At 40.1% G+C, this 23,343-nt stretch overlaps 1 protein-coding gene across 13 annotated transcripts in view; it reads right to left on the bottom strand.

The window, feature by feature from the left end:
- MYO6 (myosin VI) overlaps positions 1 to 23,343 on the bottom strand; it is a 177,374-nt gene that overhangs the window by 134,538 nt on the left and 19,493 nt on the right. For 8 of the 13 annotated variants that reach the window (XM_037894352.2, XM_043542541.1, XM_043542543.1 and 5 more), the window contains exon 1: positions 19,235 to 19,255. The exons of the other annotated variants lie outside the window; for them this stretch is intronic. The gene's annotated coding sequence lies outside the window, so the exon portion shown is untranslated. Of the gene's footprint in view, positions 1 to 19,234; positions 19,256 to 23,343 lie in introns of those variants that run through there. 13 annotated transcript variants of the gene reach the window in all.

Genomic DNA, 23,343 nt, shown 5'->3' with positions numbered 1-23,343 from the left:
TTAGCATCTTCAGGCTTTGACTGTTTGTTTGTTTATTCAGGCTTTTGCCTTTTCATACACTCTGCAGTCTGTTTCATGTCTTATTGGTAAATTACTGTTCACAATTTTTGTGAACTTACAAATCCACTTCATTAACATAGTTACACCAATGATGACTAAAAACAGTGGACAAATATTTGAAACCTGTTATCTGACCACTTAGATGATGAACATTTTTAATAACCACACTCACAACTATCTAAAAAGAAAAGGAGTACTTGTGGCACCTTAGAGACTAACAAATGGTGCCACAAGTACTCCTTTTCTTTTTGCCAATACAGACCAACATGGCTGCTACTCTGAAAACTATCCAAAAGTCTGTGCTAATCTATCCATCTTGGGCACCAGTAATACACCCATCTCTATTAGTATCTCAACTCTGAATTTGTACTTCTCCATCACTTGGCACGTCATTGAAAAAAGCAAGTTGAGCAAAAAAATTTTAAACTATACTTTTGTGGTTTTAAAATAGAAAACTTTGAAATACAATCTGTATTCAATATATACAAAAACTGAGAAAAGTTATATCTAAAAAGGGACACTGTCAAAATCATATATTTCACTGTAAAACTTTACCTGTTGTTGTTGTTACAAGTCACCCACAACATTACTACAACAAATGTTAAACACATCCCTCCCCACCCCCTGTTTTTCAATTTATTTTGTGTAGGGATACTAATCAGTTTCACTATTTTGCATACCCTTCCCAAGAACTGCAAGCACATTGTGACAGCAGCAGCAGAACTGAAACTGAGACCTTGTCTACACTATCGGGGTAAGTCGACCTAAGTTACGCTACTCCAGCTATGTGAATTATGTAGCTGGAATCGACGTAGCTTAGGTCAACTTACTGCAGTGTCTACTCCGCGCTGCATCAACGGGAGATGCTCTCCCATTGACTTACCTTACTCTTCTTGTTACGGTGGAGTACCGGAGTCGACTGGAGAGCGCTCTGCACTTGATTTAGCAGGTCTTCACTAGACCCGCTAAATCGAAACAGATAGCAAAGCTGGTGTGTGCACAAAGGAAAGGGGAGATGAAGGACAGGCCCTAACTTCGGTGGCACTGCTCTCAAGCTCACCCTAAAGATATTTTTAAACAAACAAATGAGAAAAAAATGTAACCATCTTTCATTTTTACATTTTTTAAAATTTCAGGACATTCCATTTCAAAAATCGTACTATTTGATAAAGTTTTTTGTGTAAGTTTCAAAAAACAATGCAAGTTGATTGTCCCTTTAAGGGTGTGTTTTCACAATTAAAATGCATTACAGAACTGAGCACTAATATACCTTTTCATTAACTGCCAAATTCTGTTTCTAAGATTTATATTAAAATTTGATTATACACACATTCAGCAGCAATTCAGCCAATTTCCCCCCACCCCCCAAAGCGAAAGTTAACTTTTTAGCAATACTGACTCCTTAACTAACATTCATTCTACACTTCAATCGGAATCCAACTCCATATCTAACAGTTATTCTAATTAATTTAAGTAATATTTTTAAAATTGCCCCCTCATTTTTCCATTACATTGACCACTGCTGGTAGTTCTACTGGGAACCGGATTCTTCACTTCCTGTGCTGAATTGCTCACACAGGTGTTAAACAGAAGTAGCTATATTTCAGCAATAGGCAAAGATTTTTTATACACACTTTTATATAGGATAACCTCAATTTTTTCTTTCTGTGACTGAAAACCAATTGCATGACAAAACAACAAGCGCTGTTTGCTTAAAACGAATACCCAGAAGGTACCAGAATAAGCACACAAGAAGTAGTTGACCTTACACACCAGTGATGACATCCAAAACTGATTCCTGCTAAATGTGGACAACCAGCAATAAGAAGCTTTTGAGGCAAAAAATTCAGCATCCTGGGGCCCCAGCCTATGATGGCAAAAATGCAAACATTCCCCTCAGGTAAAAATAGACCGTGAAAAAGCAACAGTATTAGCAGCTCTATTTCTTCCTCTCACAGACACTGCTTCAAAGATATTGATCTTTTAAAAAATCAGGCTGTAATATGTTGAATTTGTAAAGTGCTAAGGAATCCCTTAGGTGAAAGGCTCCCCATCTGTGTAAGTTACTACTAGAACCCTGCATAGATACAAAACTTGTATCCACATCCAATCCGCGATCCACAAACATGATCTGTGGATATAAAGCAGATATCCGCAGATTTATGGGGCTCTAGATATAAAATTTGGATCCGCATCAGTCTGTAATCCTCAAACATGGCCTGCGGATATACGCAGACTTCCACGGCTCTAGTTATTACATCATCCTACCACTTATCCATACTGAATTAAAACGTAACCACTTTTAAACTCGCTTCTGATTTCCTTCATTCTCCCACCAAGTGCTCTGTCCAACTTAACCCTAGCACATGGTGAAAGTTCTACAAACTGCAACATATAGTGTTGCAGTTTCTAACATTGTTATCAGAGGTCTGAGGTAAACACTCATGTGTGAAGTGATCTGTGAACTATCAGCTTACTACATCAAGGCACTGTACTGAATTAACTAACAAATTAACTAATTAAACCAACTGAAAAATAAAACTGGTCTGGTTGCACTGAAGAACAGATGGTATCCCATCACAATGATTGCATCCAGATACACAAACAAGCAGGTATATATAACACATAGCAAAAAAAAAAAAAAATGTACATGGTTACGTTTTGTTAAAGAACCTACTTTACACACATTTTATAAAACTGTACAAAAGTCTGATCTGCAATTTTCACCTGGATTAGCATGCTACAGGACTTTCGGGAAAATGATGCCAATCTCTACAACAGCAGTTCCCAGCCAATGGGAGCTGCGGAGACAGCACTCAGGGCAAGGGCAGTGCGCAGAGACCCCCCTGGCTGCCCCTGCGCCTAGGAGCCGGATACTCCGGTCACTTCTGGGAGCTGCGCGGAGTCAGGGCAAGTAGGGAGCCTGTCTTAGCCCTGCTGCACCGCCGACTGGACTTTTAGCTGCCTATTAAAATCTCCTGGATTGGTTTCCGTAGCCACCAGAAGATCGATTCCGATTCCAGGAGACTCCCGGCCAATCCAGGAGGGTTGGCAACCCTACCAAAAGGCAATAATTCACCTTTGCTAAATTGATCTGATTTTGTTAGTCATGAAAAACAGAGCAAAATATTTTCCATTTCATTGAAATCTACTTAAGTACACTGCACAACTGAACTGCTTTGTGAAAGAAGCTGTAGTCCAGCCTCCTTTACACCAAGCCTCTTTCCACTTTATAACCACACATACCACCACATTACTTGAGTGCCTACCAAGAGCTTTCTGGTGACTGATACAAAGGTCTAATGACAATATATTAAGACATGACAAATCCAGTCACTAATGACTAGAAGAACACCTTCTCTGCCTAGCTGCATGTACGTATTACCTTGTTGCAGGAAGGGGGTAAATCCTCTGTGGATAGGGAAGAAACCTACCCCTTCACCATAAGCTACTCAGGGCATGTCTACACTGAAATCGGATGTGTGACTGTAGCCTGTGTAGAATACCTGAACTAGCTTTAATCTAGTTTGCTCCAGCACCGTAATGGAGAGTGAAGCCTGGGCTGTAGGATTGTAATAGTACAGCATGCACTCCAGCAAGCCAGCTGAGTACAACACAGGGAGCCTGGGTACACACTTGGAGGTGACTAGCCCATAAAGTTAGAGAGTTTAAGGCCAGAAGGAACAACTTGTTTATCCAGTCTGACCTTCTACATACCACAGATTACCAACACCACCCAGCGCACATTAAACCCAACAACTGAAACGAGATCAAAGTATTAGAACCTGCAGGAGACTAGACTATTATGTGTTACAGGCAGAGAATGGGAGAGACCAAAGTTCACCAGCTGCAGAGGCCCCTGCAATGGCAAGGAAATGAGAGATAAGTGAGAGATAGCCAGACAATCCTGGCAAGTAATCTGCACCCACACATTAGAGAGAAAGATGGGGAAATAAAACCCTGTCTTGCCAATCTGACCTTGGGGGAAATTTCTTCTTGATCCCTCAGTTAGACTCTGAGCATGTGAGCAAGAATCAGCCAGCCAACCACCTTAGAAAGAGAATGCTTGGTGCCATTTCAGAGCCTTGGCCCACTGCATCCAAAGTTCTATCTCCAACCAGGGCCATCCCTGATGCTCCAGAGGAAGGAAATATTTTAAAAACCCAGAATACATGGAGGAAAATACATTCCTGACTGCAGCAGGTGGCCAGCTGAAGCCCTGAAGCATGAGCTTTTATGAGCATAAATGGGAAGTGAGCTCCAGGGCTGTTGGGCCCTGCTCCCTACCATCACAAGCTACCCCATCTTACAATCACACTCAGATGTTTGTCCAGTTATTGCTCAAAAATAATTAAGTTATTTGCCCCCTGCAACTCCTATTGGAAGGCTGTTCCAGACCCTCACCTCTCTGATGGTTAGAAACCGTCTACGTTCCAGCCAGAATTTATTCATGGCCAGTTTATATCCATAGTTTTTGTGCCAGCGTTGTCCTTTAGCTTACATAGCTCTTCACCCTCCCCGGTATTTACCCCCCTTCTTGTATTTCTAAAGAGCAATCATATCCCCTCTCTGCCTTCTTTTTGCTAGACTAAACAAGTCAAGCTCTTCCAGTCTCCTTTCAAGACAGGCCCTCCATTTCCTTGATCATCCTAGTATCTCTTCTCTGCACCTGTACCAGTCTGAATTCATCTTTCCTCAACATGCATGACCAGACCTGTACACACTGAGGTCTTAGCAGTGCCTTTTATAAGAACATTAATACCTCTCTCCCTCTCTCTCTATTTGAAATGCCTCGCCTGGGATCCCACGATCGCATTTGCCTTTTTTATAGCCGCATCACACTGGTGGCCCATAGTCATCCTGTGACTGACCCACACACCCAGGTCTCTCTCCTCCTCTGTCTCTTCCAGCTCATAAGCCCCCAGCTTACAGCAGAAATTCTTATTATTAGATCCTAAGCGCATGACCTTGCACTTTGCAGTATTTAATTCATCCCATTTTCATCCCACTTCTGTCGCCCTTCAAGGGCATCCAGATCTTCCGGTCTCAAATTCCAGTCGTTCTCTGTATTGATGATGCCTCCCAACTTGCTATCATCAAAAATAATTTCATTAAAACACTCCTACTTTTTGTATCAAGGTCTTTCATAAGATTATTGAATAAGATTGGTCCCAAGACTAATCCTTGAGGAATGCCACTAGTAACTTCCCTCAAGTCCTATAATTCACCTTTCAGCAAAACCCAGAGCCTTCTGCCCTTTAGCCAGTTCCTTATCCACCTTACAGTTCTTGTATTGATCCCCATCTTTCTAATGTAAGTAATAATTTCCCATGTGGTACCATGTCAAATACTTGATTGAAGTTCAAGTGTGTTAAATCCACTGCACTTCCCTTATCTAAAAAATCAGGAGGAGAACATCAGGTTAGTCTAGCATGATCTGCCTTTGCTAAACCCATGTTGCATCATCATTCACTTCCATGGATTTAATTATTCTTTCCTTCACAATTTGTTCTAAAGTTTTGCATACTATTGAGGTCAGACTAGCAGGTCTGTAATTGCCCGCATCACTTTTTTGCCCTTTCTCAAATACAGGTATGATGTTAGCTATTCGTCAGTCATGTGGTACTACCGCAAACAGACAGAGTTATTAAAAAATCCTTGCTGCTGGACTAGCAGTCTCATGTGCCAGTTCTTTCAGTATTCTGGATAGAAATTATTCCCTAACCGCCCCCCCTCCCACTAATTTGACCATATCAAGCTCTTTAATTTTTTCTTCCACCACAGATGGACTAATTTCCATTTCTAGACACTCATTTCCATTGGAGGTACTGCCCTCATCCATATTATCATCCTTATTGAAAACTGAGACAACGTATTCATTTAGGTTTTAAGCCACACCTAGATTATCTTTAATCTCCTTCCCATCCACTTTGCATAATGGCCCAACATCATCCTTCCTTATTCTCTTTTTATTTATAGAACTGAAAAACCCTTGTTCTTTATTTTAATTTCCTGTTAAGAGCTAATTCAGCTTGACTTCTATCATATCCCACTTTATTCTTACATTTTTTTAATTAAGAAAATAACTTTCTTGCTGATTGAGCCTTTTTCCATTTCCTACTGGCTCTTTGCTTACTCCTTACAATAACCTTGTTGAGGTGGTTATTCATCTGGCTGTGGTTGGAGCCTTTCCTTACAAGTTTTTTTCCTCTTGCTTGGAATGCAAATTTCAGGTGGTTTTTGTATAGTTGATATGAAGAAATTCCAAGCCTCCTCCACATTTAAGTCCTTCAGTTCTTCAGATTGGTTGACTTCTTTAACTAAATCCCTTAATTTCACAAAGTCTGCACTTTTGAAATAAAAAACAACAACCCTTGTTTTCATTATACTTCCATTTAATTTAAACCTAATTGACTCATGATCCCTTGATCCAAGGTTATCTCCTAGAACCAGCTCTTCTCTGATGTTCAGTGTTTACCAAAATCGAGTCTAAAATTGCATCACCTCTTATTGTGACAATTCTGTTGCCGCAGCTTAATTATTATTGGTACCCAATTTAGCTAGATTAAAGCTAGCCTGGATATGTCTCCGCTTGCTACAATGACACCTCTGATTGCAACGTAGACATACTCAGGAGCAGAGTCACTCTGTGACTGATAGTCCAGCCTCAAGAAGGGAGTATACGCCACACAGCTCACTTCTCCCTACATGGGTGGCAATGGCAGATGGACCCACGCAGGAATACAGACCAAGGACCTGCAGGAGTTGGTTAAGAAATAACAATAGCTGAGCTGCTAATAGTGATAACAATAAAATTAAGTTCAGCATCCTCAAGGAAGGAAAGGTTCCAAAAACTAGTACAGGAACACTAAATTTTAGGAAGATTTCAGTAAAGTAAACTTACTCAAAAAGGGCCTAAAATCAAAATTAAAAGGAAATAAAATCCTTATATACGGAGGCTTTTTAGGGAATAGTAGAAGATTATCAGAAGACATACATGCCTCTGAACAAAAAGAAAAGCAGAATGACAAAACCAATATATTGGCCCATATTGCCAATACAGTTAACTTGAACAACCGCTCAAGCTTTGCCAATCAGATTAAAATTCTCAAGGATTTCTAAATCTAATCCTAACGAAGCCAATACAAGGAACATAAATTACCGCAACATTAAGAAGGAAATTGGGGGAAAGGGATGCTAAGATTTTAATATAGATAACAAAAAGCAACTATAGCAGAAGAAGAAAGCCTATGAATTGGTTGCTGGATCTGCTGGATCACCGTATCTTTTAAAAAAGTAGCAGTTAAGAAAAATGAGGATATTTGTTTTGTCAGCGATGATTTAGTTGCATCAGTCTTCCCCATGGAGAATGCTGGTGACACAACACCAGAATCAGCACACACATAAGCTTGACTGGTCTTGTCCACATTGAGGACAAAATTGTGTTTAACTTCATGTTAAGTGGTGTTGGTCAATACGTGTTTCTGGGGGCAGGGATCAGCATTCACGTCGCACTCCCCCTCAGTACCGGGCCTGAGCCAGGGAAGATAATGATCCAATCAGTGGACTAAATTCAGTGATGAATCCTGGTCACGTGCCACTTGAGGCACATGGTGCATATGCTAAGACCACCACATTTTTCTAACATGACATATTTGCCCAATATAGACATAGGCCAGGAGTGGACAAATGTTTCTCAAAGAATTAGAATCTCTCTCCCTGATTTCTTCAAGTCTTTTTCAGAGGTGCCCCTTAACTGTCCACATATATTTGTATTCTAAATGTAATACTCTTCTATTGTAAAGAAAGTATATGTAATTTCCGCATCCAACACATCCGATTGCCCAGCCATTGCCTATCTTCAGATAACTTAATGGAGGAACTAATTTGTTTATTTTCTTTTTAAAGAAATGCCCATCAATTTCTGTGGGCACTGGAAAAAATATATAAACAACTGAAACAATTCAACACCTAAGTCTCCCCAAATCCACACACACCAGCTCTGACACACTAAGTGCAGAAGCAGATTCCACTGCCAAGATTTCCCAAGTGAGGAAATCCTGCCTGCAGTCCCCAGCCATTCAAACAAGGGGACTACAGTATAACCATATCTATGTATAGTGACAGGTTTCAGAGTAGCAGCCGTGTTAGTCTGTATCCGCAAAAAGAACAGGAGTGCTTGTGGCACCTTAGAGACTAACAAATTTATTTGAGCCTAAGCTTTTTGGGCTACAGCCCACTTCATCAGATGCATAGAATGGAACATATAGTAAGAAGATATATATACATACAGAGAACATTAAAAGGTGGACCTTGCCATACAGAGGCTAATTAATTAAGATGAGCTATTATCAGCGGGGGGGAGGCGAGGGGGACTTTCGTAGTGACAATCAAGATGGCCCATTTCAGACAGTTGACAAAAAGGTGTGAGGATACTTAACATGGGGAAATAGATTCAATTTGTGTAATGACCCAGCCACTCCCAGTCTCTATTCAAGCCCAAGTTAATAGTATCTAGTTTGCAAATTAATTCCAGTTCAGCAGTTTCTCATTGGAGTCTCTCCCCTCTGCCATGTACATTGGCCAAACCTGACAGTCTCTACGCAAAAGAATAAATGGACACAAATCTGACATCAGGAATCATAACATTCAAAAACCAGTAGGAGAATGCTTCAACCTCTCTGGTTACTCAGTAACAGACTTAAGGGTGGCAATTTTGCAACAGAAAAGCTTCAAAAACAGACTCCAATGAGAAACTGAACTGGAATTAATTTGCAAACTAGATACCATTAACTTGGGCTTGAATAGAGACTGGGAGTGGCTGGGTCATTACACAAATTGAATCTATTTCCCCATGTTAAGTATCCTCTCACCTTTTTGTCAACTGTCTGAAATGGGCCATCTTCATTGTCACTACAAAAGTCCTCCTCGTCTCCCCCCCGCTGATAACAACTCATCTTAATTAATTAGCCTCTTAGAGTTGGTATGGCAAGGTCCACCTTTTAATGTTCTCTGTATGTATGTATGTATATATATCTTCTTACTATATGTTCCATTCTATGCATCTGATGAAGTGGGCTGTAGCCCACGAAAGCTTATGTTCAAATAAATTGGTTAGTCTCTAAGGTGCCACAAGTACTCCTGTTCTTTTTGCATATCTATGTAGCTATGAGAGTATCTGGATGAGAAGTAATTTTTCAAATAATCAGGAAACAAGCCCTTTAGTGCTTTACAAATCAGTGTCAACATCTTTATTTGCACCTGAAAATAAAACAGGCACCAGTGCAGTTTTTCAAGAAACTGATGCAGTACATTCTCCTTCAGGTACATGAAACCACAGAGTGGGAAAATGTTATATTATATGCCAGCTTTAGGTTCTTAGGAGCCTTGAAGAGTCACCTATAGAAAGCACCCAGTAATTCATGGGAAAGGTCACAATGATGTAGCAAAGTCCACACACAAGGAAAAACAAACAAATAAAATCATAAGCACCTTGCCAGACTCAGATAAAAATGGTGGTTTAAAATATCTGGAAATCAACAAGGAACAGGTGAGCCAAAAAAACCTCCCAAGTTATCAGTTTCAAAAAAATTACTGAAGAGAAAAATTTTCAGTAACTGGTGCCAACACCATCCATCATATTCTCTAGGTGCTTCCCTCAACTCATTTGCATTATCCACACTGACCTTCAGCCAGCTAATTTTCATTCATGTCCCTATCTTGGTGAACCACTAAAGCAAAGAACTTCACAATCTGAGTTTGATACAAGACAGACCTACATGTCATCTGAGTACCAAATGCATCACAGCCCAAATTGTCTCACTATCTTCCTCGGTATATATGTTGAATAGAATCAGTGACAGAATAAAAATCTGTGACATCGTACAGCACAGAACCTTTAGGGCCAACAACCCATTGCCCAACACCACTTTCTGGGATCTCTGTCAGAAGACACATGGAACTACTGAAGGTCACTGGTATTTAATTAATACTAAATAAATAAATAAATAATAAATATACCTATTCAAGCAAGGGCACACGACCAAATCAACTAAACCTAGTGGTCAACAGTATCACAGGCTACTGACAGTGCTAAAATAAACAGTATGGACATTTACCCTCTGTCCACTGCAAGGAGATCAGACACCAAAAAGGTTATTGCAATTTCTGTCCTATACCCAGGTTGAAAGCCAGAGTGGGAAGAATCAAGCAAATCAGAGGTCTTCAGATACTACCAATGTTTCTTGTCACAGCCTAAAGAGAAAGTTTAAGAAAGGGACATAAACTGGTGAAATAATCAGCATCCAGAGATTATCAGGACTGATCCAATGACTGTTTCCTTGAAAGAAGAGCAATGCCCTCCTGTAAAGATACATTAATGATCTCAACTAGAGCTAGCCCGAACTTGACAAAAAACTAAACTTTGGCCAAAAAACAAAACAAAAAAAGTTTTTAAAAAAATGTTCACAGTTATTATTAGTTATTCTAACCAGCTCTGATCTCAAACACCACAGTAACCCCCAGCTGATTATTCTACTCATGAAAAGGCATGGGTCCAATACACAGGTTGCAGGCCAAAGCTTCCCATCACATTTAGACCACCCAAAATTGAAAGAAAACTACCATCTCTAAATATATAGACCTGGCTCTGAAAAACCAAGCTATGAAGTCCGAATCCAATCAATTAAATCTTGTTCACAAAATTAGAAAAGTTCTATTAATACCTGAATCCCGCCAAACAAATACAGCCCAGACTCACCACTCTGTCAACCATGAAAAAATAATTCTGCTGTCTGGGATTTAACTGAGCTTTTTTATACTCCATTATATTAAGAAACAAGACACTTAAGATCCAACATATTGACGGCAGAAGACAAAAGTTGATCATAATGTCCTAAGCTATCCTGAAAGAGGGACATTGGCCAGAATATATTCACCAGCACATAATTCTCCATGGGAGGACTGATGGAATACATACTCTATTCTGATGGCAGAAAAGAGAAGTAGTAATGTCAAAGTACAGATGGAGGCTGGACAAAAATCACTTATAGCACCTCAGTCTCTAGGATATCCAAAATATGACCATTTTATGTGCAAAATCTGCCTGGGACAGTCAGACGTGTTTGAGCCAAGACAGAACAGTTGACATCTGCATGTCTGTTGAAGCATAATAAGGCTGGGCATCTCCACAACAACAAGCTAGAAAAAACCCTCTATCCATACAGACAGGGTTTTGGCCTGAGCATGGGGAGATGACTAGATGACCTCTCTAGGTCACTTCCAGCACTACATTTCTATGATTCTATAGCTTTCGGCAGAGAAGTAATCCTGTCTCACTGAAACAGAAACGGAACTACAGACCAGCACAATTTCCATATTAGCCACGTCCTGACCACAGCTAAACTCCCATCCATGGGTCCCTTCCTGCCCTACTTGCACATAGTGGACAGTAACTTGTTTTTCTGTTTAATTCAAGATCACTTTTTGGGATACTAGTTTTGTGTAGATTAGTAGGGCAGGGCAGCAAACTAGTGTTTGGGGTGCCAAATGATCTCATTGCGGAGCTGCAAATCCCCACTCTCCCTTTTTCTGGTTGAGTGTGGGAGATGAAAACATTTTCTACTCCGTGACACAAAACATGTAGAGCCAACCCTGCCTTAAGAGCATTCAGGACCTGCCATCCTATTTTAGTCACAGATTCTCTTTTAAGCCACGGGCAAGTCATTGTGCCTCTGTTTCACATTTTTAGTAATATTTGTGTGCCTCAAAGAGTGCTGTAAGGCGTAGCTAATTTGTTTAGCAGACACCATTGTGACGCTCTGTACCTTGGGGAATACACCCTGTACCCCCATGTTCATCCTTATAATATAATTGTGTGGTATCCAATGCAAAGTTTATTTGCCGGGTGTCTTTGGAAGGCTCATGATGCACTTGGTATTGTTGTTATAGTAATGTTATAGGTTGTAATTCCATGTATATAGTTATGAGGCTGAAAATGTGTCCTCATGACTTAAAACAAACCCAGGCAAAAATTCTCCAGGAGCAGAGGCCCAGGCAAAACTCTCCAAGACCAGAGGGGCAGTTCACACCTCATCAGGGCACGTATGCAACAAACCCAGCCCAGCCTCACAGGAACAAAGGACACTGGCCTAGGGAGCAGCAAAGGATCTGTTGGACCTCTGAAAGAGTCACCCCCTTTCCCTTGGTCAGTTTGGGACTATGATGAGGTAATGCTCACCTGACTCTGAACTGGGGAGGGGCAAAACCAAGAGGGAAGAAAGAACATGATAAAAGGGAGAAACATTTGCTATGCACTCTCTCTTCCACCTCCATCCACAGACACCACCACCACCAAGCAACTTAAGCGCTGATCAAAGGGGAGAGCCTGGCTGAAGGGCAACGAGCCAGCCTGTGGTGAGAAGCATCTAAGTTTGTAAGGGCACTGAAAGTGTTAAGATCAGCTTAGAATGCATTTTGCTTTTATTTCATTTGACCAAATCTAACTTGTTGTGCTTTGATTTATAATCACTTAAAATCTATCTTTTATACTTAATACATTTGTTTGGTTATTCTAGCTGAAGCAGTGCATTTGGTTTGAAGTGTGTCAGAGACGCCCCTTGGGATAACAAGCCTGGTATATCAATTTCTTTGTTAAATTGATGAACTCATACAAGCTTGCAACGTCCAGCGGGCATAACTGGGTTGTGTCTGGGACAGGGGAACGGGGAACCGCAGCCAATGGGAGCTTCGGGGGAGGTACCTGGAGGAGCGGCCAGGGCAACACACAGACCCCTGTGCTCCCCTTCCCCCAGGTCCCAGCCACTTCCTGAAGCAGAGCGGTGGCAGGGCAGGAGCTGCTCTAGGTAAATGCTGGGGCGGGCCACGGGGAGCTGGCAGGCCACAGAAAAGAACCCCGGGGTCCGCATGTGGCCTGCAGGCCGCATGTTTGAGACCTGTGCTAGAAGCTGTGCGTGAACAGCCCGGGAGTGGGGGTTCTCACAGCGGAGCAGGGTAAGGCTGGGTCCCCGAGTCGAGGATTGCTAAAGGAATTGGCGGATGTGATTGCAGAGCCATTGGCCATTATCTTTGAAAACTCGTGGCGAACGGGGGAAGTCCCAGATGACTGGAAAAAGGCTAATGTAGTGCCAATCTTTAAAAAAGGAAGAAGGAGGATCCTGGGAACTACAGGCCAGTCAGCCTCACCTCAGTCCCTGGAAAAATCATAGAGCAGGTCCTCAAGGAATCAATCCTGAAGCACTTACACGAGAGGAAAGTGATCAGGAACAGTCAGCATGGATTCACCAAGGGAAGGTCATGCCTGACTAATCTAATAGCCTTCTATGATGAGATTACTGATTCTGTGGATGAAGGGAAAGCAGTGGATGTATTGTTTCTTGACTTTAGCAAAGCTTTTGACACGGTCTCCCACAGTATTCTTGTCAGCAAGTTAAAGAAGTATGGGCTGGATGAATGCACTATAAGGTGGGTAGAAAGTTGGCTAGATTGTCGGGCTCAACGGGTAGTGATCAATGGCTCCATGTCTAGTTGGCAGCCGGTGTCAAGTGGAGTGCCCCAGGGGTCGGTCCTGGGGCCGGTTTTGTTCAATATCTTCATAAATGATCTGGAGGATAATGTGGATTGCACTCTCAGCAAATTTGCGGATGATACTAAACTGGGAGGAGTGGTAGATACGCTGGAGGGCAGGGATAGGATACAGAGGGACCTAGACAAATTGGAGGATTGGGCCAAAAGAAACCTGATGAGGTTCAATAAGGATAAGTGCAGGGTCCTGCACTTAGGACGGAAGAACCCAATGCACAGCTACAGACTAGGGACCGCATGGCTAGGCAGCAGTTCTGCGGAAAAGGACCTAGGGGTTACAGTGGACGAGAAGCTGGATATGAGTCAGCAGTGTGCCCTTGTTGCCAAGAAGGCCAATGGCATTTTGGGATGTATAAGTAGGGGCATAGTGAGCAGATCGAGGGACGTGATCGTTCCCCTCTATTCGACATTGGTGAGGCCTCATCTGGAGTACTGTGTCCAGTTTTGGGCCCCACACTACAAGAAGGATGTGGAGAAATTGGAGAGAGTCCAGCGAAGGGCAACAAAAATGATTAGGGGTCTAGAACACATGACTTATGAGGAGAGGCTGAGGGAACTGGGATTGTTTAGTCTGCAGAAGAGAAGAATGAGGGGGGATTTGATAGCTGCTTTCAACTACCTGAGAGGTGGTTCCAGAGAGGATGGTTCTAGACTATTCTCAGTGGTAGAAGAGGACAGAACAAGGAGTAATGGTCTCAAGTTGCAGTGGGGGAGGTTTAGGTTGGATATTAGGAAAAACTTTTTCACTAGGAGGGTGGTGAAACACTGGAATGCGTTACCTAGGGAGGTGGTAGAATCTCCTTCCTTGGAAGTTTTTAAGGTCAGGCTTGACAAAGCCTTGGCTGGGATGATTTGATTGGGGATTGGTCCTGCTTTGAGCAGGGGGTTGGACTAGATGACCTCCTGAGGTCCCTTCCAACCCTGATATTCTATGATTCTATGATTGGAGTGACCTAGCAGATCAGCGGTCCAGATAACACCAGGGGAATGTCACACCTATTAAACAAAATCAGTAATTTCCAACAGTTACCACACAGCATTATCAAAACCGTAGTTTTTTCTTTTAAAAACGAAACCTGCTTGAAGTGACCTGAGTCTAAGGACCAATAAAATCAATTGCTTAAGCAAAGGAGTGGAACAAAATCATACTCAGAAAGTTTGGAACAACACTGGGATAGTCTCTTAAAACAGGATGTTTACTACGTATTGTCTTGATGCAAGTTGCATGAAAATTGAAATACGAATTAACTAGGATAAGCATATGATAGTTGTTGGTAACAGCTTACTTTTCAATAACTATCACTGCAGTATTGCTAACCCCAAGTCTTCAAGAATCATGAGTTAAGTCCCGCACAAACATGAGCTAGCTTAAAAATGGTTAGATTTTAAAAATAAACACATTTTGGGCTCTTTATTTCCTTTCTGCGCTTTGAGCCTTTAGGGTTAATGTTTTCAAACTTTTGCCACAACCATGAGAGCTAGGATCTTTTTTTTTTTAAAGAGGAAATTTGCATGTAATCACATGACTCTAGGAGCTAGGGATTTAAGAAAACCTGCCAAATATTATGAGCCTTAAAATAAAATCATGAGTTGGAAGCACTGTATCTTTAAACATGTAGAGTACTGAAAAAACGTTAAGTTTTATTTTTTATGGAAAAATCAAGTGTTTTAAAAGTGCCCCATCTTATGTCGGAGCTATCAACAGTCACAATTTGGATTGGAGGAACTGGAATACGTCTAAGCTAGTGAGACTTGGTGGTTCATCACCCAGTTGCAACATAAGAGACTTTGAGGCTTATGACAACAGTGGCCCTTGAATGTTATCAGTTACTCTGCTCATTTTTATAGACCTTCTCTGGAGCCTTTTAGTTCTGCCATACCTGTCTTGAGATGGGGTGACGAACCCTGAATAGAGTATTCAAAGTGAAGGTGCACAATTAATTTATTATAATCCCACTGTCATTTTTCACTACTCTTCTGTACCCCCTTGACCTGCTTATCGACCAGATACTTTCAGTGAGCTGTCTATGATGACACCCACGTTACTCTACTCTCCTTCCCCTCCAGTTGTTTCATTCCTACTTGGTGTCCTCTGATGAGCCAAGATTGGAGACAATTTGGGACAGTGATTTTTTGTTTAATTTAGAGCCTATCAATGTAAATCAGTGCAGCTACTATTTCTTCCCAGGTGCATTATCTTGCAATGGTCTTTAATGAACTTCATGTGCCATCTTACCCAATTACATAGTTGAATTACCGATAATTGTACCAACACGTTTTGCCACCTTCAATATGTACAAATTATTGCAGCACCCCACTGCTAACCTCTTTCCAAGGAAAAACTGACCATACATCCTACTCTGATTTCTTTTATCCAGTTTTTAAACATATGATAACCTATACCTCTCACCCCATGAATACTAAGTTTCTATTTTATTTAGTTTGTAATCAAGATCCATGAGCCTTCCAATTTTTTCTTTCATAATTTTTATTTTAAATATAATAAATTAAGCTCTCTCCTCAGTCTAGATGGTGATTTTAAAAATATAGTGACTGTGGGAAAGCCAAATCAAATACATTAGTTTTGCATGTTCAGAAGGAAGTGGGATTTGTGGTCACTTCAATGTTTTCTAGAAGCAAGTTTCATGATTGTGGGCAGCTGCTATGAAAGCTCCATCTCCTGCACTCAGGAATGTCACTCTTGAGATTGACTTCCAATTTTTCTAGTGTAACATTGCTATCACAGGCATTCATGGTTCCCTGGAATAAGTTAGCCCTGGTCTACACTAGTGGGGGAAATAGATCTAAGTTACGCAACTTCAGCTGCGTGAATAACATAGCTGAAATCGACGTATTTAGATCGACGTGCTTAGATCGACTGCTGCCGCTCCCCTGTCGACTCTGCTTGCGCGTCTACACTAGACGCGATAAATCGATCACTGCTGGATCGATCGCTGCCTGCCAATCTGGCGGGTAGTGAAGACATACCCTAAATTCCTCCAGTAAACTGGGCAAATCCCACAGTGATCTTAGAATATCAGGACCAAACCTTGAATATGATTCTTATGAAGTCATACATGACTTCATGAAGCTTATGCAGAGAGCACAGCACTAGGACAATGTGCTTTTAGCAGCCCATGTATTTTGGTAGGTGAACTGCAACATTCAGTACTAAACAGAGCTATTTGGGGATAAAACAAACTGTAAGAATCAAGTCTAGAGATCAAAAATGCATGGGCCCAGATCAGAGTCTGATAGAACAGTGCAGACTTCTGCAGATAGACCAAAGCATTTTTACCAACCATAGTCATTGGCATTTACAACTGTAACAAAGAGTCCAGAAAACCCCCAAGGTTGTGTACCATCTTGATGAGGAGATGACAGATTTAATCAATGGACAGTATGTTATTGATAGCAAATTTCTCAAAGCCCTTTGTCTCACCGCATGCATAACCTCAAAGTGTGTCAAGTTCAGTTCCAGCTACTATTCTTTACACAAAGGCTGATGACTCCCTGGCAGTGGAGCTGAGAAGCTCTCTCCCTCCCAATAAGAATTTGATGTTAAAAAGATACATAAGTTGGGTGTTGTCCAAATTCCCAGTACCTTTTATATGAATGACACCGAAGGCATTTGACAGTCCAAATAACTACAGTTCTCCTTCATTTCCTTTATTTCCTTCCACATTTTTTTAATATACTAGTAATGCTTACATAGGCATTTTATAATTAATATTTTCTTCAACTAATATACTTAGTTCTCTAGGTTACAGCAATCTAATTTCCGGGACTGCACCTTTTATAAGGCTATTCACACAGTCTTCCTGAATAGTAATCTACCAACCAAGTCAGCTACACATTTTTGATAGCAGAAGGGTCGCTTAATTCTTAAGCTGCTACAGAACTTTACTGCGCAATATCTAGCACCGGTGATTTGTTTCCACTTAATTCATCAATAAGTATCCTAAATAACTTAAAATTCCATATTTTTATATGGTAACTAAACAAGAATTCCCTCTTCTCTTGTTGGCTCTGTAAGGGATTCTAGCAATGAGGACTTCCAGTTTTCATAAGCTAAGGGAGTACCTGAGATGTCTGCATACTTGGCCCAGCCCCCAGGAGTTATCAACTGTATATCTGAAGAATGGCACAAGAATGGATGGGAAAACAATGTGTGTCTAAAATGCATACTGTACCTTACAATGGACACAGTTCACAAGGAAAAGCTGTGGTGCCTCCAAACACATTTGCAAACTAGGATTTTTTTTCTTCTTCTTCTTCAAGTTTTGTTTGCAGCTACTGTGAGATACGAATCCAGAGCACTAGCATCCACCAGCAGGAATACTGCTTGAGGTAAAAGGACTGCAGCTTCCCAAAACATATTTAAACAAACACAATACACCTTTAATTGTTTATTGGGTCCCTAACTAACGGCAGTCTACTCAACTGATCTCTAGGTATTTTGCCCTACACCTCCAATCACAAACTTGAGAGCTACTTGGAGTGGTTACAATGAAAGTCAAGTATAGGTCTATTATGTACAGAGCAAAGCTCTGTGTAGTATTTCAGCACCAGGTTTACTTCAAAAACCTTCATTATTATAGAGCTCAAATAGTTAGCAAAATATTTTTTCTTTCAAAGATTATATAACCAGTCATAAGCTTCTTTTAAAAAACCAGGATAATTTATAAATTATCCTCAATTCTCCCTAAATTTAACAGCACAAGCCATTAAAATTCTGCTAGGCTGTGACTAACTTCAAACTCACAACAAACATCATGCTATAGCAGCAACCGTTAAAACTGCTAGAAACTAACCAAGAAATATTATCTACGCACGGACAAATCAGGTCAAGTCACTAATTTACTTTTCCAAACCTGTAGGGGGTGAGGGCAAAAGGGTTTAGAAGTATAAATTGGGATCTAGATCTTTCCTGTGCCACCACTTTCATTTTTTCCTTCAACAACCCTTAAGGAGCATGGATACATTTTTTACCAGGCTTTCACGTGGCTTTGAGGTCCTACTGTTATCATAAAGCAGAATCCCCCATGACTCTCTCAGGCCTCAAGGTACAGTTTGTTGTTTGAATTCCCTGTATGTTTTCAGGGCTTGAAAAGCTGCTAAGAAATATAATTACCCTTTGCCTGCTAGCCTGGATGAAAATATAGTACTTCCATTCCCCCACACAACACTGTGCCTATTTAAATTTACATTGCCATATATTTCCACCACCCTCCCCTGCAAATAAATCTCCATCTTGCTGTTCCTACTCCCGAAAGAGGGATGGAAAAATAAGGCAGGTGTTGACGGCCTTTGCAGCTAGTGCCTGAAGTTAAACCTATCATTACAACAAGGGAGAGGAAAGCTTTCAGGCTTATCCCACCCTTTACCCAAACATCCACATTATGGGAGGTCCAAATCTTCTCAATGAGGTCACTGCTATGAATTAACTGGGAATTTGTGACATCACAGCCCGACACCAAAAGGAAGGTCAATCAACCAATAATTTTAGACAAGTATAATCTATATTAAAACTGGGATATGACTAATCAAATGCAACTAACGTGAGCCTTACCTGACATGGGTTTGTCAAGCCAGATGCTTATGTAGCCATTGCAAAAAAGAACACCCATAGCGTAGTCTGACTGCAATCCCATGGCTACTGTAGCCTAATCAGATACAAGTGCTATCTCCCCAGAAGGTGAGGATGTAAACTGGAAACCAGGAAACAGCAGCAGAAAGTCAGGAAGCTGTAAATTCTGCTCTTTCACTATGTGACAAAATGCTTTTTCCTTGAGCTTTTTGAACAGAAACGTAACCTTTGTTCAGTTTACACTATGGCTTTCATTTTTTGTTGAATCTAATTTATACTGCAGTTTCCTTTCTTCTAGTGAGAATAACCTCCACACAACTGACCTGTAGAAAGGGAGACTGGAGGTAGCAAAAGCATTATTTAAATGCCAACACTTAAGCACATTTACCAAAATGTCATCACACATTACTTGGCCAAGTTCCAGAAACTAAAATACTTGTTTATTCCTTAGTAATCTGGATTCAATTCCTACCAGCTCAGGTTCCCTTTACCTGCTTCCTTTGTAAAGCACTTCCAGGTCTACTGATAAAAAACACTAGACATTATTATTATTAGAGTATAATGTACACTTTAGTTATTTTTAAAACTACTCGAGAGGTCATCAGATATGCCCATATTAATGCTAAAAAACCTTGAGGAAAAAAGTGAAATTTACATATGTAAACTTTATTGCAGCGTACCAAAATAGGTAGACTGCTATACAACCCACGAAGCAAGTACCTACACACAAATACATCAAAGTTCTCTATTCACCCCAGAGCACTCACCTTCCTTTCCCCATAAATTCTACCCCTCCCAATTCTCACCAGTCCCCTCCTCAATTTCCCCTCCTGCCCTTTAACAAATATCTATCTGAAACCCCCAAGCAAAAATCAGGGGACAACATCTTGTTCACCTGACTGAAGTTCAGATTTAAGGCTTAATAGTTTTAACATTTCACCTAGCAAGCAACAAAAACATTTGAGTTAATAGATTATTTGTAGATGCACAGCTCTCAAACAGTTTCTGTGTATTTTTTTTAAATCAACTATGGCAAGATAATGAAGTATTCCTATTCTAAAATATGTGATAATTAATGTTTTGAAGAATTTTCCTAACTGGGAAATAAAAGTGGAGGAGATAGGAGATGGGTAGATTGCTGACAGGCTTTCAGGCCTTGACAATAAATCATATCAAAATGAGGTATCCTCACACCTTCAGAAGAAAATTATTTTTAACCAATATTAAAACAGGAGTCTATCACCCATTCCTAAAGAGAAAAACTAAGTCAGTGTTTATGTTGGAAACAAAGCACACTCTGCAAACATGAGCTATATCTATTAGCATGAAGAATTGTAAGCAACCTTTTCCTGTACTTGTCTTTATTAATTAAAATAATCTAGATTTTGAAGAGAAGTTAATTTTAAAGAGAAGCAGTAAACTTAAAACAAAAGAACATGATAGAATTGACATGTAATTGTATAAAGAACATGAATATACTGTAGTAAAAATTCACATTCTTTTAAATCATATATTCCTAATCAGTGCAAATCTCCTAAAGGGTCTATGACTTCTGAAATATTAATTCAGGATTTCTTAATGGTTGTGACTATGGGTTATGAAAAACTTATGAAGACTAAAATTCTATCTTATATGGTTCCCCCAAAATTCTGGGGTTCTGACGAACTAGCTAGGATTGCCATACAATATTTCCCCCAAATCATCTCTACAAGTGACAAAGTAGGCTATTTTTGTATGTAGTGTTATTGTAACTGTGCTGGTCCCAGAATATTAGCGAGACAAGGTGGGTGAGATAATATTTTGCATTGGACCAAACTTCTGAGAGAGAGAAACTTTCGAGCTTACACAGGGCGCTGAAGAAGTTGGTCCAATAAAAAAATACTACCTCACCCACTTTCTCTCTCTCAAGTAGGCTATTTAACCTATATTGCTGTTACTGTACTTTCTTTAAAAAATATCAAAGTTACCCACAGACATCATGATGAAGTGAAGAGGAAAATGAAAGGGAGTAAGGGTAGACTATTTCAATTGGAGAGGGAAAAAATCCAGACAACATTATCTCTCTCACCGGAATACAAAAATGACTAAATGTTTAGCTTCATTTTGTGCCTTTTAAATACTTTCTCCTACAGTTTGGCACACAAAACCTATAGTTGAATACTGTGTATGTTACTTACTAAACAACTGGAAAAACTGACGCAGAAGTCCAAAGATCATCTTAAGTATTAACAATGTTAGCTTTAAAAAAATATATACATATATAGGAAGATTAAAATCCCAAAACTTTTGAAAGGTGTTCTGCAAATAACATTTCTGATTAGGTCTCTGTAGAGTGTTTTGTAGAAATCAGAATAATTTTCTCTCTCTCACTCAGGTAATGTTATCCATAACATTTTCAAAATTCTGAGAAATATACTACATCAAGAATGTATGAATTATCTTGACAAAGCTAGATTTTAAGTGTTCACAAAGAGTACAGAGTTTCTGAACAGTTTCTTTGGAGGTAAAAAAAAGTTTTAAAATGTGTATTTAGCAAAGCACATGCACCTACTACTACCTATAAAAAACTATATATGTATTTTACACCATATTTAGGAAACAGGACTTCCTGACACAAACAAACGCAAGAGAGACTCCCTTGTAAAATGCATCAGGGGTTTTAGCCTAGATACATTACTACCCTTTCTTAGGGCCATCTGGCAGAGAAGGGAGGGCTGGGATAATCACATGTAGCATTTCCCAAAATTAGGAGTGGGGTACTTGATGTGGACTTCTAAGATGTGGCCAACACAGCTTTGTAATCAACACAGCCTTCTCCTAAAGCAATCAGAAAATGCTACGTTAGGCTGCACCAGTTCTATCCACTTCTGCCCTAGATGTCCAGAAATACAATCTAGGAATGCTGAAACAACTGCTCTTCTTCTATAATCAAGAAAGTAAATCAGCTATTGGATTTCTCAGAGGTCATTAATATGTTGGGGTGGGCGGCGGGGGTTGGAGCACCTGATGCATCACAGAGAAGTTAACTTGGCATGGCACTTGTTTTTAAATAACATTTTACTATTCATAAACCTCCCCACCACCATCCCCCAAAGTCCGTCATAATCCAACTTAACTCTACCTGTTACATATCATTAGTATTTTCCCAGGTGACACAAGTGAGAGGAAAAACCTTTCTTCCAAACTTAATTAGATAACTTAGATCAATTGCTGCTGGATCCATGTGTTTTGTTATTTGGCACATTTAAACCTATTATCCGGTTACTCAATCCTTGGGAGAGGAGGATAAAGCCAAATAATTCTTAATCAAGCTTCAAAGAAACTTAAATCTTCTTATACTTTTTTTTTTTTATTCTAACACCTTCTGTGATCTCAGGAACAGCATCTTCAAATTATTACACCAACTCCAGCATGATCTGACTGACTAGACCTGGAAATCCCTCCATCTTAAAAATGTATTGTTACTAACTCCGAAGTCCAAAGATGCTTCCCCTGGACCTTCCAAAGTGACTTAAGGTAAATCTCTTTTTGCCCCTTCCCATATCTGAGAGTTACTAAAGAACTCAAAAACCCAACCATGGTTTAATAACCATATGAGAAAAGATTATGGAGATTTCATTACACAAACTTTTTAAAGTATCCATTTTGGTTTTATGGCCTTCTGCACCAAAACAATCCAATTCAAGGTCATCCATCATACTAACAGGCATTTTTTTGGACTTTATATAACAGGCCTCCTCATGTCAACTGTTTACAAGAAGTGTTCAATGTAGAGGCAGGATTTTATAATTGGACTATAAGAATAGAGGTACTAATGTATGTCTTGATTTCATTTTACCAGCCACCCTTTTTGAATAGCAGAAAGGAATGACCCTCTGGGACACTGGTAGGAATGCATCTGACAGGCTGCCAGTGTCTGTACTGATGTTAAGGCAGGGACAGACCAGAACAATCCTTATGACTGATTATGGTCACCCTTTTGTTTTAGGATAAGTTATAATTTCTACTATGGTTTCCTATATGTATTACAAATTAGGCACTCTAGTTAAATATACATTTCATTGTTTTTAAGATTTAGTAAGTAAAAGACA

This window comes from Chelonia mydas, chromosome 3, assembly GCF_015237465.2.
Source record: "Chelonia mydas isolate rCheMyd1 chromosome 3, rCheMyd1.pri.v2, whole genome shotgun sequence".
Taxonomy (NCBI): Eukaryota; Metazoa; Chordata; order Testudines; family Cheloniidae; genus Chelonia; species Chelonia mydas.
This window is presented reverse-complemented; position numbering and strand designations above follow the sequence as displayed.